The sequence below is a fragment of the Pongo abelii genome, chromosome 1 (genome assembly GCF_028885655.2).
Source record: "Pongo abelii isolate AG06213 chromosome 1, NHGRI_mPonAbe1-v2.0_pri, whole genome shotgun sequence".
NCBI classification, from domain to species: Eukaryota; Metazoa; Chordata; class Mammalia; order Primates; family Hominidae; genus Pongo; species Pongo abelii.
In genome coordinates this window covers 147,462,949-147,482,569 of record NC_071985.2, presented here as the reverse complement: position 1 = coordinate 147,482,569, position 19,621 = coordinate 147,462,949, and the positions used below count along the sequence as shown (strand labels likewise).

At 38.2% G+C, this 19,621-nt stretch overlaps 1 protein-coding gene across 6 annotated transcripts in view; it reads right to left on the bottom strand.

Annotated features, from left to right (window-relative positions):
* Positions 1–19,621, bottom strand: part of DDAH1 (dimethylarginine dimethylaminohydrolase 1) — a 266,430-nt gene that overhangs the window by 154,151 nt on the left and 92,658 nt on the right. For 5 of the 6 annotated variants that reach the window (XM_063718593.1, XM_063718601.1, XM_063718596.1 and 2 more), the window contains one exon: positions 15,273–15,372. The exons of the other annotated variant lie outside the window; for it this stretch is intronic. The gene's annotated coding sequence lies outside the window, so the exon portion shown is untranslated. The remainder of the gene's footprint in view (positions 1–15,272; positions 15,373–19,621) is intronic. 6 annotated transcript variants of the gene reach the window in all.

Sequence of the window (19,621 nt, the reverse complement as noted above, 5' to 3'; positions counted from 1 at the left end):
GATGTATTATGGTAATAAGCAGAGAGAGGTTAAGTGTTGCTCCAAACTTTTTTTTTAGATTCAGCGGGTACATGTGCAGGTTTGTGACATGGATATGTTGCATAATGCTGAGGTTTGGGCTTCTATTGAACTCATCATCCAAATAATGAACACAGTACCCAATAGCAAGTTTTTCAGCCCTTCCTGCCTCCCCTCCTGCCTCTTTTTGGAGTCCGCAGTTTCTGTTGTTTTCATCTTTATGTCCATATGTATTCATTGTTTAGCTCTCAATTTTAAGTGAGAACAGTATTGCAGTATTTGATTTTCTGTTTCTGCTTTAATTCACTTAGGATAATGACCTCCAGCTGCATCCATGTTGTTGCAAAGGAAATGATTTCATTATTTTTATGGCTGTGTAATATTCCATAGTGTATATGTACCACATTTTCTTTATCCAGTACATCACTGATGGGCACCTAGGTTGATTCCATTACTTTGCTCTTGTGAATAGTGCTGTGATAAATATACGAGTGACAGTGTCTCTTTGGTAGAACGATTTCTTTTCCTTTGGGTAGAAGGAGATTGCTGGGTCAAATGGTAGTTCCCCAAACTTTTATATTAGCTATTTTTTCAGTTTTCAGAGATTTTTGCAACATTATTTTTGCAGAAGTATGTTTATGACCATTTGATATTCAATATATATTTATGGGGAAGAAATAGTTTGAGGGGAAAGACCTTTCAAATTCTAGGAAATCTAAATGTAGAAGAAAAGAAAAACATTTCTCTACAATTAAAATTGTTATATATGTATATGTATGTGTACACACACACATGCACATGCACAGGGCTCTGATAACCCCCTTCATTTCCTTGTGAAATGAAGTTGCTTCAATTTCTTATGAAGCACAGAGAAATGCCAGTTTCGCAATGCCAGGGAATCACTGTATTTGCTTTTGTGGTATTAATGCACAATGGTTTTAACATAGAATTGGTATACACATGTCCAAAGAATCCTTTGCTTCAGTGATGCTTCTCTCTCATGACTTCTTTTCTTCTGCCAGTCTGTCTCTCTCCCTCTGCTTCTACTCCACTGCTTTTCCTCATTCTTTCCTTTAAATGTTGGTATTTCCCAGAGTTCTCTAGCCTCCATCTCTTTTCTTCCAACTTTACATGCTTCCTGCTTTGGATGAGCGAATCTAGGCCCATGACTTCAAATACACCCCAGTGCCAACATGGCTCAAACTTTCATTTCTGGACTTTTCCTGCCCAGCTTCAGAACTGCCTAAAAGACATCCCTATTTGGCTGCTCGACAGGCACTCCAAAGTTGACATCCCAAAGCACAGCTCATCATATCCTGCCCAGGATTGCTCCTTCCAATCCCTATTCCATTCATACTGGTAGATGCTTAAGCCAGTAATCTGAGTGTTATCCTTTGCCTCACGTTCTCCTTTACCTCCACATTTAATCAATCACCATGTTTTGACCAATCAATCCCCTTAAAATGATTCAATTCCACCCATGTCTCTTCATCCACTCTGCTACCACTTAGTCCAGAAAATAATTATTGGTTTCCTGGATTGCTGCAACAGCCATCTTATCCAAGGTGGTCTTTCTGAACTGCAAATCTAACTGCCACTCTCTTGTCTAAATCCTCCAGTAGCTTCCCAGTATCCTCAGAATGAAGTCCACATGTTTTACCATGGCCCACCCAACACCCCACCCCCATGATGTGGCCTCTGCCTACTTGCCATCCTCATTCTGATCTCATCCCTGTTCTCTCTTACTTGGGCTTCTGTGCATGGTTTCCTATTTCCTGGAATGTGTGTGGCCCCATCTCTGCTTGGGTAATTCCTAATCCTCTTTAGACTCATTGAAGGCATCACTCCATTCAAGAAGACTTCCCTGGGTCCCCAGGTTGGATGAGATGCATCTGTATCCCTGTTTTGACTCCTATGACAAAGCACCGTTTTACTTGCTAATCCAAGGAGCTCTTGGCAGACAGGCACATCTTGTTATTACTGGATCCTCAATTCAGGTGTGTAGGGAATGGCTGAATTAAAGCAATAGACGGCATTCCTTTCTCCCCACTCTCATCAGCCCACTTTCATAAGAATGGGTTTCAGTTCCTATAAAATAAGAAAATTATACTAGGCCCCTTCCAGCTTTAAGAATCTATGATTCTGTTGCTCCCAATGCTTATAAATTGCTATGGGAGAATGGAGAGTTCATGGTCAGGGTTTGAACCCTGGCTTTGTCACAGCTGTGTGATCTTGTACAACTTGCTTGACCTTTCTGAGCCTAAGACCCTCATTTGAAAAATGAGGATAGTAATATCAATCTTACATAGTTATTATGAGGACTAAATTAAATTAACTTAACATATGAAATATGTTCCTCTCCCTTCTGCTGAGGGAGCCCTTTGTTCAAAGGAACCCTTTGCTCAAATGCTGGCTCCACTACTTACTATCTGTACAATCCTGGTCAATTACCTTCACATACAGAGCTTCAGTTTTTTTCATTTGTAAAACAAAGATTACACATATATTATGATGTAATGAAGATTAATGAGATGATCCATGTAAAGCTTTGCAGCATGTAGATATAGCAAGTGCTCAACAAATATTAGCCACTTCCATGATGATGGAGGAGGAGAAGGGGGAGGAGGAGGGAAAAAGAAGAAAATATGCAAAGCATAGCAATAGTTGACTTTCAACAAAGGTTACTCCCTTTCCTCTTTCCTATTCCATTATTGGTTGGGGAAAGCTTCATTTACCCATTCTAGTGTCAAATTCCATTACAATAAAATTGTTGCCCAACTTCCCCTGCTGAATGGGAACCTTCTTATATTAAATTTTGGTAAGAATTTCCTACATTTTAAATAATTCAGGTTACTTAATTCAATATGTTTCACAATGTATAGGCATAACTCTTAGAAACATAGATCATGTAAACACTGTCAGATTATTTCCCCACACTTTCTTTTTCTTGCCAGCACCATTATAAAATTATAGAGGGGTTCCATACATCGGGACCTGCATCATGCAAAAATGGTTGGGGTGGGGTGGGGGTAGAGGTTCCAAACTTCTAGTGGTTTTATGGAGAAAGCCTCACTGTCCCTATTACCTGAACTCTTACCTCTGAGGTGGTTGGGTTTTGTTTGTTTGTTTTTGGTTTTGGTTTTTTTGAGACATGGTCTCACTCTGTAACCCAGGCTGGAGTGCAATGGCACAATCTCCACTCACTGCAACCTCCACCTCCCGGGCTCAAGCGATTCTTCCACCTTAGTCTCCTGAGTAGCTGGGACTAGAGGTGCATGCCACCACACCCGGGTAATTTTTGGTTTTGTTTTTGTGTTTTTATAGAGACAAGGTTTCGCCATATTGCCCAGGCTGGTCTCAAACTTGTGAACTCAAGTGATCTGTCTGCCTCAACCTCCCAAAGTGCTGGGATTACAGGTGTGAGCCACCATGTCCATCCTCAAGATAGTTGTTACACGCTTCTTTATTTTGCCCTTCACCTACTTTCTCCTCTGAATTATCTTTCCTCAGCTCCTTCTTCTCACGCATTTACTTTTCTTACTCTTTGTTTCAGTTATTGTTGATGCACAAAAAACTACCCTGAAACCTAGTGGCTTAAAACAGTCATTTTGTTTGGACCATGATTTGTGGATTAGGAATTGGGGAAAGGCTTGTGTCTCTGATCCACATGGAGTCCATTGGGGCAGCTGAAGCTGGGAACCACTTTCCAGCTGACTTTGTCACTCACATCTCTGGTGCCTCAGTGTTGTTCAGCCTGACCCCCAGCTCACCCCCTCCACATAGGTCCCTTCTTCCAGAGCTGCTTCATGTGGCTCAGGATTCTCACAGGATGGTGGTCCCAGAATAGTCTCATTTCTTAGTGGTTGGCTTCCTGCAGGTGAGAAGTGGAAGCTGCCATGCTCTTTAGGGGCTATGCACATAGCTAGCATGGCATGATTTCTGCTATCCTGTACTGGTCAAAGCAGTCACGGGCCTGCCCATCAAAGGAAGGGGAACAGACACTTTCTCTCGACGGAAGGAGTGTGTATCATTAACCAGTCACACTCTTAGTATCAAGTTCTGTTATTCTTCCAAGATAGTATTTCGATAATATTTTCAGAAAAATTTCTTTCATTTTCTGAAGTTTTGCTAACTTTTTTCTGAATTAAAAACAGGGTCCATAATGCAGATTTATTTACACAACTAGCACTAGTCACTGACTAGTAGTAGGTGCTAATACTGTCTAGCAGAGAGACAGCTATGAATCAAACCATCACTAAATACTCACAAACTAAGTGCTATAAAGGAAAAGGACTGGGTACCATGAGCGTGTATAATAATGTAAATCCCATATGTCTGGGTGAATAAAGGAAGACTTCCCTGGAGAGGTCACTTCTGAGCTGCGAATTGAAAGATGAGTAGGTATTAATTAGGAGTGGAGAGAAATTACCAAACTGAGCCGAGCATATGAGCAAAGACACAAGGTGGGAGGGAATTTAACATGTTGGAGGAAGGAAGAGAAAAATCTATGTGCTACAGCTGGAATATCAGTGATATTGTTAACCTTGTTTTAAAGCTGAGGGTCAGCTCCTGGCTGAGAGCCCTGACACAGGTAAGGGCTCCACAAATACGTGCGTCCCCAGTGACGGGGGGGCCTGTCAATAATATGCATCTGCCCTCAGGCCTTTTCTACAGCCTTTACAACTAGAAGAGTGTCCCCTACAACCTCATGACATCTTACGTGAGAACCATGCAGATTCAGAGAAGTCAGCATTGAAAACCACCCGAAGAAAACATTATCTACCGAAAATATAACACATCCTGGTGGTTATTATAGAGTGGAGTTAAAATGTAAATCAAGATTAACTCACGCCAAGATTATCCTGCTCTTTAGAGATGATATATGACTCACACTACTATCTCTGCTATACTATATATAGCAGAGATAGTATATGTATATACTATCTCTACTATATATAGAAATATATATAGTATATTATGATGTGAAATTTTGATGTGAAAGCTAGAAGAAAATGGTAATTTGTGTTCATACAGGTCACATATGTAGCTACTTACTAAATTTTTCAAGGAATTTATTTATTTAAACATCTCAACCATCAAATTAGCATATGCATCAATAAAAAAATGCTGTACAGATTGTCTATAATTTATTGTACAGGAAATTTTATGCTTTTATTCCCTAGTATATGGGCTTCTATTATCTATCCAGTATTTGTTATTTTAATATATTAACCATAATTGCAAAAAATTAATGATCTATGCCATCTGCCAACTCAAAATCTCCTAATCTCAGTTTCTCCAACTTTCTTTCTAAAAAAAAATTAGAAAAGCCTTTAAAGAAAGGATTTTTCAAAAATATAGGGAAAAAAGGGAAAGGAAATTGCCTTGGAAAGCAAATTTTTCTTCTGTGAGAATGCTGACAGATAAACCATTTTGGAGAGAAATGGGCAAGAATATTATATAGAAAAATCAGTTTCACTTTTATAGAAAACATGGGTTTCCACTAAAGACCATATCATAGGATATATCTTTAAAAAGAAAAGAGAAGTTTCCACTCTACCTTGCTTTTTACCAAGAACGCTTTCTGACATCTTAATTAATTTTAGGAATTATCTCTATTAGTCTGCTCTCACGTTGCTAATGAAGATATACCTGAGACAGGGTAGTTTATACAGGAAAGAAGTTTAATAGACTCACAGTTCCACATGGCTGAGGAGGCCTCACAATCATGGCGGAAGGTGAAGGAGGAGCAAAGTTATATCTTACATGATGGCAGGCAAGAGAGCTTGTGCAGGGGAACTCCCATTTATGAAACCATCAGATCTCATGAGACTTATTCACTAACAGAATGGGAAAAACCCACCCCCATAATTCAATAACTTCCCATTGGGTTCTTCTCGGGGATTATGGGAACTACAATTCAAGATGATATTCGGGTGGGGAAACAACCAAACCATATCATTATCCTTTCAGTTGTATCCTTCCTATTGTGACTTAATGTTTCTTGAATTTTATAATATTGTCTGCCTTATTGCAATAGTGTTCAGATGCTCATCAGAAGTGGTCATTGACGGGTAAGTTGGAGATCAGGGAATAGGTTTGGCCTTGTCAGACAAGACTAATGAATATCAATTAATAAAGAATGGGTGGTTAATATTATGGGGGATAGTCTAAAGCATATTACATTACTGTATAATGCTGTATTCTATATAATTGTATATTACTTTACAATATTCTAGAAATATGATGAAACTAATACATGCTTTAAAAGAAATTATATTTTTATTGCCTTTTGAAAGTTTACATTTAATTTTTATTTTGCTTTATTTTGCATTTTGCTTTTAAAAGATTAATGATTTGCTATAGCCCAAGAGGCAGCAGGTGAAAAGCTTAAAGTAGTTAATAATCTGATATTATTTTTCCTCCCTTCTGTTTTTCTTTTATAAAGACACCAGAAGGAAATTAAATGCTTAATTAAATTAAACAAATTAGGCACTAATATTACCACAATCGGGGTTTGCACCACTAATTGCTTATTGAGTATTACAACAGTGTTCACACAGTCTGAAAGTAGAGTGATTTTGGCCACATATCAAAATAGGCAGTGTTATAACAGTTCCAGATGTTATGGTAACAGGCACTCTGGATGTGGGGTCAATGTGAGCATCATCAGAACACCAGACAATTAGATATTGCTAGTTCAGTTTGCTGGGCCTTGTCTTGATGCCTTTAGGGTAAAAATGGTGCTTCCAGCTTCCATCTGTTTGGCCTTGCTTGGGAGAGAGTCAAGTTGGGCCAGGCTAATCACATGTTCTAGAAGAGGTCACAAAATTCTGATTTGGGAATTTTTATAAACGACTATGCCCAGCTTACACATACTGAAATCTAAGAAGATAATATTTCCTTGTCACGTTTTTCTGAAGCAGACGTTCCATTAAATTCAAAGAGCACATATCTGCTCTCATAGGAACAACTATGAGCAATTAAAAGAGAAACAGAACAAGTGACAAAACAGCTCCTTCTTCAGAAGAGCGGGAGAAGTAACCCACTGTGGATGGTTCAACACTTCTGTCAGTAGGTAAAACTGTGACAGAGTCAACATTCACCTTAGAAATTCTTCTATATGCCCCTGCTCCACCCCACACACTGTTAGCAGTTCCCTATCCCTGGGTTGCCTCTCTGAGCACAGGCTTAAACTTCTCCCTTCCACACCAAAATATATGTGCTCTGGAGTTCATTTTGTCAGATTCCTCTTAAGCTTCTAATAAAACCTAATAAACCTATTCAGGATAGGATCTCAGATGAAAATAACTTTTCAATTCAATACTTTTATATTAAGTGACTAAGTGTGCTAGATACTGTGGCTAACGCTCTGACTAAGAAATGGTTTCTCTATTCATCATTTTAAAAATCAGGAACAGGCAGGTGCGGTGGCTCACACCTATAATCCCAGCACTTTGGAAGGCCGAAGCTGGCAGATCACCTGAGGACAGGAGGCTGAGAGCAGACTGACGAACGTGGTGAAACCCCATCTCTACTAAAAATACAAAAAGTAGCCGGGTGTGGTGGCGAGCACTTGTAATCCCAGCTCCTCAGGGGACTAAGGCACGAGAATCACTTGAACTGGGGTGATGGAGGTTATGGTGACCCAAGATCGTGCCACAGCACTCCAACCTGGGTGATAGAGCAAGACTCTGTCTCAAAATAAATAAATAAATAAATTAATTAATTAATTAAATTAAAATTTAAAATCAGAAACAATTGGAAAGCCCTATAATAAAAGAGTAGTTAAATAAATCAAGGTATATCCACACCTGTGGGATATTCTGTAGTCATTAAAAATAATGGTTTTGAAAATAATGTTTTAATATGATAACAGTTTTACTTTAATGACATATATAGGAGAAAATGCTGAATAAAATATAATAGTAACTTTTGTTATCTTTAAGAAATGGGATTATAGGTGATTTTTGTTTTCTTTAAAATTTTATGTATTTTCCAATTTTTCTTTAAGAAGCATATACTTTATAAAATAATAAAAATCATTTCTTTGGGTTTTTGGTGTTTTTTTTTTTGAGATGGAGTCTTGCTTTATTGCCCAGGCTGGAGGGCAGTGGTGCAATCTCAGCTCACTGCAGCCTCCACCTCCCAGGTTGAAGTGATTCTCCTGCTCCAGCCTCCCAAGTAGCTGAGATGACAGGTGTGTGCCACCACACCCAGCTACTTTTTGTATTTTTAGTACAGATGGGATTTCACCATGTTGACCAGGCTGGTCTCGAACTCCTGGCCTCAGGTGATCTGCCTGCCTCAGCCTCCCACAGTGTTGGGACTACAGATGTGAGCCACCTACCCAGCCTAAAGACAATTTCTCTCTGAAAGAGTTATGTCTAGTCCAAATTAAAAGATTGAAAACAAATTATTAATACATTATAAGTGTTACAGTTACATACAAGATGTTATGAGAACAACTACCCATATGGATGATATCACTTAATATGATTTCTCCCCCAATGATTTCTCAAAAATCTTTTTTACACATTATAAACCAGCTAGTATTTTATTTTGTAGTAAGATATAGAACTTTTACCATGCAGACTGAAATACCTATGTTATCATGAACAGTACTTTTCTTCCTAGAGGCAGTTACATGGAAAACCAGGTTATTATCAGGTTATTTAATGAGTGTGAAATCCCAGCAAGAGGAGACTAACTTTAAGACCTATAACTCATCCATGAAGGCTGGGGGCACACTTTCCCACCACAGGAACACCTTAGCCTCCAGAAAGCTTATTGAGTCTTCTCTCCTCATCTTGGTCTGGCTGAGCACTGTCACTGGTCAGTGACTTCCTGCAGCCATACAGTCTGGCCAGCTTGGCCTAAGAGCTGTATCTCTGCTCACTGGTTTGTGTTGTTACTGCCACTGTTACTAACAGTTAAGGTTCTGAAGGGGGTACATCAGTTTCTCCCATGTACCAACTAGGAGACACAATAATCCTGTTAGTTTGTTCTCCCAAACCCACTCCACTCAAGTTTATCAGGTAATATGCTCCGTAAGGTTCTTTCCAACCCCGTTAGCACATGCATAGATTACCTATAAATTGACCTAATGTAACCTATTTCCTACTGAGGATTGAGGTTTTAAAGTTTTGTTTTCCCACTTTCTTGATCAGTGATTACCAACCATGTAGGAGTTAATGAAACCAATTCTGTATCACCACTGCAACCAAGACAGAGATACCAAGTGATATGTATTTTTCAAATCAATAGTATTTTATTCTCTATAATGTAAAAAACAAGAAGATGCAGTCCTCAACTTAGTACTCAATACTAGGAAGGATCAATTTGTCAAAAAATGTCTTTCAACAGTAGAAAATGTTGCTTTCCAATTAAAAAACAAAACTGGTATTGCAATCATGTAATAATGATAAAATTACAGAAAGAAACATATTCGGACTGAGCCACAGCATTCACACCACACCAGAATTTTGCCTGTAACAAAACAGTGAATTTTGTTTCAAAAAGTAGGTTAGGTCCATGGCTGGCTAAAAACTTCAATCCCAGACCCAATAAATGAGGATGAAATACATAGTGCATGCTTAACAGACATTGCATATACATCAACCATTCTTTAATGCCCCTCACTAGGGTTTTGAGGGATGGAGGGATGAAATGTGGATGGACACGTGCACTCACAAAGGCAGAATTTTCTTCCAATTATAAAAATTCATACATGTGACGCTTTACTATGTCTTGGGCAATAGCTAAGATTTTATCTGTGGGAATCCACCTTTGAAAATCACAACAAAAATCAATAGGAAATGATTTAATGTAAAATATATAAATTTCTTAGGATGAGGACTTTCAAAGAAAAGGAAGAAGGGGACAACAATAAAAATGAATTTTTGGCCAGGCATGGTGGCTCACGCCTGTAATCCCAACACTTTGGGAGGCCGAGGCAGGCAGATCACCTGAGGTCAGGAGTTCGAGGCCAGCCTGGCCAACATGGTCAAACCCCGTCTCTACTAAAAAACTGGGCATGGTAGCACATGCCTATAGTCCCAGCTACTCGGAAGGCTTAGGCAGGAAAACCGCTTGAACCTGGGAGGCAGAGATTACAGTGAGCCAAGATCGTACCACTGCATTCCAGCCTGGGCAATAGAGCAAGACTGTCTCAAAAAAAAAGAAAAAAAAGAATTCTCTTAAAAAATAACATTCCCCTTATTTTGTCCCCTTATTTTGACCAACACTCAAAAATAAATCTGTACAAAACTAGGAACACAGAAAAGAACCAGAGAGGATGTTACATTGTAAAGTCTTAGGACCTACCCTAAACTTCTGCCCTCATCAAGACCCTCATCTACAGATTTGCCTTTCGTAAACTTCAAAACCTGATTGGCTCGCTCTCCCCAGTAAAAAATCTTTAGCATTTTAAGGAAAGGTACAGTTAACGATTTCTTACCCAAAATATTTGATGCTAGATGTGACATTTTTTGGATTTTAGGAAGATAATGTGGTGAGTATATCTGTTTATGTAACACCCCCAGTGGGTCCTGGGCAGCAACCCATAATCAAATGTACTAATATTTCCATTAAGTGAGATGAATGGGGACTATAAAGCTTCACATCAATTTTGGCCACCAAATTTTGTTACTAAAACTTTTGCTTTTCAGAGCCCTTTGGATTTCTGAATTGCAGACCATGGATCGTGGACCTGTATGAGAAAAGTGGGGACTCAGTGCTACAGCCTGTGAAAGATGCATCTTCTGTTATCTAGTCTCAACTCATTAAGCCCAACACTCGCTCTGATTATAGAAGTCATAAAGCTAATTTCAATTCAGAATAGAACATATGATCATATTTGATAGTAGATACACACTCCAGGAGTGAAAATCCTCTAATGCTATGTCTTAAAGACACAGTGCCTAAGGGGCTGGGGTTGTTTTGAAGGAGGAGGAAATGTTATAAACCCAGTTTGCAAACATTTAAAGAATATCAAGAAATATGTGGGCCATCTAGGTAGAAGTAATATTAATAGAGCTGGCAAAAATGCACTTCTCAGTACATTTTAAAGGTTGCCTCTAGGCCAAACATTTCTTAATCTCTCTTGGAAGAATACTAGTGGCAAGTGACCAGAAGGCTGTGGTTTCAGAACTTAACTGTAAAACTGCTGAGTTTATTGATAGATAGCTGGTTCAGGATAAATTTTATTTATCTACCTATTTATTTATGTTTAATATATAATATATTTATATGTATTATATATATTTTTTCAACTTTGTGGTATAATGAATTATGTGTAATGTCTGAGCTCATATTGCATACCACTGAGGGCAAGTGGCAATTTCCATAAAGTGACAGATAAGCGGTTTTAGGGGGAAAAATGCTGCCAAGGATGATTGATTTGAAATCAACCTTGACAGTTTTCCTGCTGATGAGGCTGATGGAAGGACTAGAACAAAGGTTAAATTCTTTACTTCTAGGAAACTGTGCTCTGTGTTTAAGGCTTGGTCCTCTGAGCTCTGCTAGTCCATCAAGACTAGCATGTGGATACAAGATCTACAGTCAGACTAACCATGTAGAGCTTTTGATAGAAAAAGGAATTTCTCCACAGTTCTACAAACAGTGCATTTGATAATGCATGTCGATTTAATGATGCAAACTGTAAATGTAAATTCCACATTAATCCCTAAAAACAATGGTTTAACAATCATTATCACCATCTCTCTCAGTAACCCTATCACCAGAACCACCAAAACATAGAAGTTGGCTGATTTGACCTTCTGTATGACTTTTCAGCCTCTTTCTGGAAACATAAAGGCTGAAACAGCTCTAGAGCAAAAGCAGGTGAGCAATTTAAGGGACACATGTACTCTGAGTCATTGGAAGTTGGCTATTTTGAACATTTCATCAACTGCTTTCACATAATACTAAACCCTTCTTAGTAACTGATACAGGTTACTGTGTGCTATGAATAGCATACCAGAGCTTCAGTAACTTTATTTTTTGATGTTAAACTCACATTACATCAGCATGCTATAGAGTCCCGTCTTCATCACACTCAAATAATTATTACCTGTTTAATATCATATAATGCTGTGTGGGTGCCACAGAAAATAAGGATACTCAGGTCCTGCCTTCTGGGACCTAACAATTTTCTACTGATAATGACAATGACAACACAGAGAGACACATAAGCCATATGATAAACAATTGCATGAACTAGGTAAAGCATCGTATTAAGAACAAATAAAAGAGTTAGCTTAGGTAGTTTTTTTTTAATGAGTAAAGAGGCAATTATGGAAGCAAACCACAGGAGAACCACTGGCTTTTAAATAAGCTTAATTAATTATTTAATTAAGACAGTGTTTCCTGGAGGAGGACAAATCCAGAAATTTTGCAGATTTGGTAACTGCAGAATAACTAAAATCCTAGCATGGGAAAAATATTCCAGGATTCCTATCATTTTTATCCCCAAACTTTACAAGAAATGGCATCAGAACTAAAGTCCTGCAAATTTTGTTGGATTTACGTTTTGCCTTCAGCCACATGTCAGTAAGATCAAATGTGCTATTTATATTGCGATTAGTGCCAGGATTTTGCTCAAATGTATACTGAACTCAGGCTTGTGACTATGCTCATTACTATAGAAAATGAGCACTAACACATTAAATATATCAATGGATGCATTTAAACAGCATCTGTAGGACGATTAAAGTCAATGGACTCTGAAAGCAAACCATTATGAAGCCATGTTTATGCAAGCATGTCTAAATAGGTGGGGTTCAAGCATTTATTTTGTCTGTTTTGTTCAGAGTGAACTGAATTAACAAAAGATGGGCTTATCTCTGAAGTCTGCCTCATTAGTGGCCTATTGACACAACTGAAGCCCACCAAAATCAACCCCTTTAACTTGGGAAGTGAACTATTTTGGCTAGAAACTGTTAGATTTTTCTGGAAATTTCACACTTTAAAAGAAAATCTTTGAGAAAGACACATGAGAAAGACATCTAACTACAAAGTAGTTGAGTTTGTCCTGCTGTCACTCTTGCTCTCTTGCAAGCAAATGTGGATCTGAGGTTTGAGCTGAAGACTCACTTCTGTAGGGTGATTTTCATAGATATGGAACTTAGTACCACAATGCCTAAGGAATGTGGTTTTCAGGAGATAAGGATGAAAATCCACTGGATTGCAAGCTGTCATCTATGCTTTAGAATATGAGAAGTAAAATGCTCTTAAACAGAGGAGATCATCAAAGAGCTACCTTAGTATGGGAATGCTCACCAGAGTTTTCAAACCACACACACAAATCTGCAAAATTGAAAGCCTTCCAAAAAATCAAAAGGCTCAGGGAGAATTGTCCTGACAGAATTCAGCTCTTACAAATCAATCTGAGGCTGAATTACACTCTCGAAATGCAGAGTTAGAATCCTCCTGCAAGGCACTTTTCCTAAGCCTTGGTTAGGATTTTATTATATGGTACTACAATGTTCTGTCTTTAAAACTTCAGCTAGACTACACATTTATTCATTCATTCAACCATCAAATGCTTACTGGATGCCAGCATTGGAGATGCAAAATGAATATGCTATGGCCCCTGAACTTCTCAAGTCTGATAGAAAGGACAAGCACATAGAGAATCTCAATGGTGTGCAATAAATACAGGGTGATATTAGAAAAAGAACACTCACTTTAATTTGGAAAAGCATCATCAAAAGGAAGAAATAGAAGGGTAGTCCAGGCAATGAAAATGGCATTTAAAAAGGCATGGAGGTAGAGTAAGAAAAACACTTTGGGGTCATGGCAAAACAGCTCAAAATGAGCAGATATGGGTAGAGAGATAGGCTGAAGCCTGATGACCAGAGTCTTTGAATATCATATTTTGAATTTTGGATTTTACCCTGAAACTAATAGAGAAGAATTCTTTGATAGATATTAAACAGAAATAAAAACATCAGAACTACATAAGGACAATGCTCTGGGGCAGTATGATATAGTGTCCATAAAACAATTGGATGTTTAATTGGCCAAAGTAGGTTGTGAGAAAAGTTACATTTGTGTACTTGGAAGAGACAGTAACCTTCTTCAAATGGATGACTGGATCCTTTTCTCAGTAGTTGCTCTCCTTGTACTTAGGACCTCCAACCAAGGGAAGTTGAAGGAGAAGGTGTTACTCTCAGGCACTATCTGAGCATTATTGAGAGTACTTGAGAACTTGTGGTTGTCACCTTTCAATTGAATACACGTCATGTGGGCACTTCCAGCTCTGCTGGCAGTAGCCAATGCAGATCCAAGAAAAGGGCAGTAACAATAAGAACTGCCTACACTATCATGGGAGTTATTAAAGATCTGACTGGGAAAGCTGTTTAATACATCTGCTCCTATTCTTTCATCTTGTTCAAATTGTGCCTGCATCAAATGTAAACTTCTGCTTTAGTTATTCTGCTAGTCAGCCATCTTCTTTCAACATAATCAGTATTTTTCTTCTTTGAATATAATCTTATTTTTCCAAATGAAATGTTTTTGTTATTAAATGTTTTTGTTTTATTACTTTAAAAAAGTAAATTTTATTTATTTAATTCCTTGAACTGGTAGCACATTCACATAGTTCAAGCATCAGAAAGTATAAAAAGATATACAGCAATGTCTCCTTTCCTCCCCTATTCTCTATCTGCCTATCCTCACAAAACAGGTAACCAACATTTTCAGTTTCTCATTTACACTTCCCAAGATTTAAAAAATATATATGCAAGCCAGTACAAGTATATTTTCTCTTCTTTTTTTTACTCCCATTGCAGTACACATTGGCACTCTTTTCTCCTCCACTTAAAAATAAATCTTGGAGGCTAGATGTGGTGGCTTACACCTATGATCCCAGCACTTTGGGAAGCTGAGGCAAGCAGATCACTGGAGGTCAGGAGTTTGAGACCAGCCTGACCAACATGGTGAAACCCCGTCTCTACTAAAAATACAACAAATTAGTCAGGTGTGGTGGTGCACACCTGTAATCCCAGCTACTCAGGAGGCTGAGGCAGGCAAATCACTTGAACCCGGAAGCAGAGGTTGCAGTGAGCTGAGATTGCACCACAGGACTCCAGCCTGGGTGACAGAACAAGACTCTGTCTCAAAATAATAATAATAATAATAATAACAATAATAATAATAATAAATATTGGAGATTGTATTAGTCAGCTCAGACATCCATAACAAAATACTATAGATTGGGTGGCTTAAACAATGGAAATTAATTTTCTTACAGTTCTGGAGGCTGAAAGTCCAAGATCAGGGCACCAGCATGGTCAGATTCTGGTGAGGGCTCTCTTCCTGGTTTTCAGATGGCTTTCTTCTCGCTGTGTCCTAACATGGCAGATAGAGAACCAGCAAGCTTTCTGGCATCTATTCTTATAAAGGCACTAATCACATCATGAGAGTCCCACCCTCATAACCTCATCTAACCCCAATTACATCCCAAAGGCCTCATCTCCGAATATCATCATCATATTGAGGGTTAGGACTTAAACACATGAATTTTGAGGGAGACATGAACATTCATTTCTTAATACAGATCTTTCCATATAGACACATAAAGAGCTTCCCTATTCTTTTTTACAGTTGCACAGTATACTACTGTGGCATCAAATACCCTTAATGTCAAAACTGGGAAAACTGAAGCTGTCCTTAATCATTTTTTTGCTAATAGGATCTGCAGAAACAAAGTTAGAGAGCTAGAGTCCTAGAGACTGAAAGGTGATGTTTCTGATGAGGTTAGACATAAACTGCAATTATATTCTGATGACTGGTGAAAAAGTATTAAAACTCAGGCAACATGTTCAGTGTATATTCATTAGCACGTCTTTAGATCCTCAAAATTTCAGCATTCTGAATCAAATACGGTTGACTTTGCTAATATGAAGATGCTGACTGTATTTGAAAATGCAAATTAATAAAGACATACAGCTATGAAATGTATTTTTGTCATGTCACTACTTATAAACAGTAGTCAACTTGCACCCAGCTGTTACTTACCAGGCATGTTATACAGGCCATTCTAGCCATTCTAAACATGTTTAGTGGAAGTTCTGAGAAAATGTTAGCATAGAAGATTTAGTGGTCTTTGTGAATAAAGTTAAAATTGTTATTCAGACCAGAAAAGGGAAAGAACTAAGGAACAAAGAAGGGAAAAAGAGTATGACCATAAAATACGTTTGGACAACCCTACTGAAAGCAAAAGTAACAGGGTGTGTGCTATTCCAGCAGCCTGAACTATCACTGCCTCAAGGAAGAGAAGGCAGAGACAGAGTAAATGTCTGTAAAATATGGCTGAAATTAGATTCAGGGATAAGGAGGAGGAAAAAATCAATCCTGGAATTAGGGTTTCAAGCCTAGGTGACTCGGTAAAAGAGTAACACTGTTGGCTGAGATAAGATGGAAGATATTTGGAGTGGGGTAAGAGTTTATTTTACTATACATTTTCTTTGGGGGCCAGTGGGACATCTAGGTTAAAATTATCAGCAGGCAATTAACAGAGGTTGAAGAAAAGAATGTGTTGGTGGTTTCAAGGAGGATTTATGAGAATCAGAGAGAGAGGGAGAGAAGGAAGGACAGAATGATAGAGACCACTCACATTTAGAGGTAGAAGGGAAAAGATGGACCTTGAAGGAAAGAGGAATGGGTAAAGGGAGAGGAGGCAAACCAAGGTAATGAGGTTACAAAAACCAAGGAAGGAGGATGTAGTTAACTGTGTCAAATACTGGAAGATAAAGTTATGAACCCCCAACATAGTATTTTAGGAGACAGAATCAGATTTTAAGACATTAGGTAATGAGTTGAACAGTGATATAGTAAAATTAAAAAATATTTTATATTGATGGTTTTTTGAAATGATCATGGAGGGAAGAAGAAAGACAGGATTATGATATTATTCCATATTTATATTCCACTTCAGAGTAACAGAGCACTTTCCCAAACATGATCTCATTTGATACTGTTTCAAGAGTTGGCTTGTGGTGGATAAGTGGAGAAAGAAGCAATGAAGAGAGATAGTTAAAAATGCAAATAGAAGATGAAAGAATGAATGAAGTTAGTTTTCTAAGGAGGTGGAAGAGGGAAGTATTTAGTGCTGGAAAAGACTAGAAATACCTCTAATTTTGAGACAGAAAAGAAGAAAAAGTGAGTTCATGAAAACATAGGAATAATTTGAGGTAAAAATAGTTTAGAAAGATTCATGACTAAAAGACCTGAAAGTAATCAAGGTAACCTTGAATTGAGGGCTGAACTGGCAGGAGAAATGTGAAACCAGTGGGAAAATAATGATGTTGGCATAAAAAGTCAAAACACTGACTCTTCACCCAGTCACAAGCTCTCCATATCTCTAACACAGTATAATATAGTTCTCCCACTAATGTAATGATGAGTGGTCATTGAACCACTGGAGACAAGGGCAAACAGTTCAATGTCTTAAATAAACCCAGCAAAGCCATTAAGCAAAGTTCATTCACTATACAATCCAATTTATAAGTCTGCTTTGAGTGTCACTCCCCCAAGCCCATGCTACAGGAAGGAAGAGCATTAAGCAATCTGTAAAAATAATGCTTTCCAACAGGACAAGACAGCCTGCAATTTTTCAACCAACAGGGATGTTAGTCTGTGGTCCAGCCTTTAGTCACTCTCTTTAGAAAGTTCTGCTTTCTCTAAGATAATGCCCAAATGTTTATAACTTCCTTCTTTAAATAGTATGCATATTAAGAAATAAATTTAAGTCTGTAGTCTATGAGATAACACAAGTGGGGGACAAAATTATGACAGACCTCCTTTCCTGGCTGAGCAGTCCATGTGACATGTCTGCTCAGGGCTCATGGCATCTCAGCCAGACATTCTGAGATTCTGGCCTCTTGGCTGCTTGAGCCAACTCTACCATTAAAATATTAATTTATCTATTATAACTCATTGAAGGTAAAGGTTATGATTTTTGCTTGCCCAATACACTTCCCTCTATTCTAATGACAACAGTAACATGTACTCTTTTTTTTTTTTTTTTGAGACAGTCTTGCTCTGTTGCCTAGGCTGAAGTGCAGTGGTGTGATCTCCACTCACTGTAACTTCTGCCTCCCAGGCTCAAGCGATCCTCCCACCTCAGCCTCCCAAGTAGCTGGGACTACAAGTGTGTACCATCATGCCCAGCTAGCTTTTTTTGTATTTCTGTAGAGATGAGGTTTCACTACGTTAGCCAGGCTGGTCTAGAGCTCCTAATATGTCGTGTGCTCTTAATTGGGCCAATTATATTACTCCATCTTCCTGGCTTGGTGATTGGCTTAGGGAAGAGTATGTGACCTAAACTGATTCAATGCAAGTGATTCTTAGGATTGTTTTCAAACTGCAGACAAAGACAAAGAAATCCTCTTTCTTTGCTGGTAGAACTGCTGTTAGGATGAGATGAGAGATCATAGTTGCTAGGATTCATGTTCCCCATGGCATGGAGAAAGCTCATCTGCAAAGAGAACTGGAAACATACATCAGAAACAGAGAGTATAAGCCCTAAAAGTGTACTTGCCACTGAGTCCAGACATCCATAGGACCAGCTGTCCACATTCTGTGTTTGGGTGACATCAGCCAGCAAATTCTCTTTTTTGTGTGATCAAGTTGGAATTCTGTCATTTGCAAAGCAGCCCAACTTCTACACAGAATGTCTTATACTTACAAGGTGCCCAATAAACATATATTGGTTATCTGGTTGGCTTGATGTCAGTGTTTTTTCTGTATCTTTTCCTTCTGTACTTTGTACTCTATACCCTCATTCTCAATAAGCCTTGTTCAAAACAAAGTCTGCAGTTTGCCTGTAATAACTAGGTGCCCTAACCCCCTATACTAGCATGAGGAATATGTCTGTGTTTCAGTTTCCTAATTTATAAAATATGGCAAATAATAATAGCAGCTACTTATTTAGTATCTACTAAATTTCAAGTGCTGGTCTAACACTTAACATACATTATCCTAATTCTTACGGCAACTTTATGAGACATGCATAATGAACCTTATTTTGTGGATGAGGAAGCTGAGATGCAAATGAGATTAAATGAAGTGACCAAAGTAATACAGCTTGACTGGAAGAATTCAGATTCATACCCAGGCTTGTCTGAGTCTGTGTTCTTTTGAATGTCCTATGATGTCCTACTTATTCAAAAAGGTTTTGTGTGTGTAATAAGATAATGCAGGTAAAATTGCTCTAAAAATAGAAAATGTTTAGAAATCATTCTCTAATTAACAATCAAAAAATGCAAAAATGGACTCAAATATTAACAAGGAAGACTTAAGAGGAACATTGTGACTACCCAAATTGTGGCATTAGAAACAGTAATAGAAAAAAATAAATGTTGAATCTCATATAAATGTGAAATTTTATGAAGAAGGAAAGTGCAGCCAGGATTCTGTTCCATTTCTGAAATCTCAGTAAAACTCGAAAGGACATAGGTAAGCATTGCTAAGCTAGGGAGAACTAGATCTCACTTCTCATTTTCCTCATTGGACCATTGATATCAGCACGTGGAATTCCCTTTGTGGTCCTGTTGATGGACAGTATTTATAAAATAATGAACATTCTGACTTACAG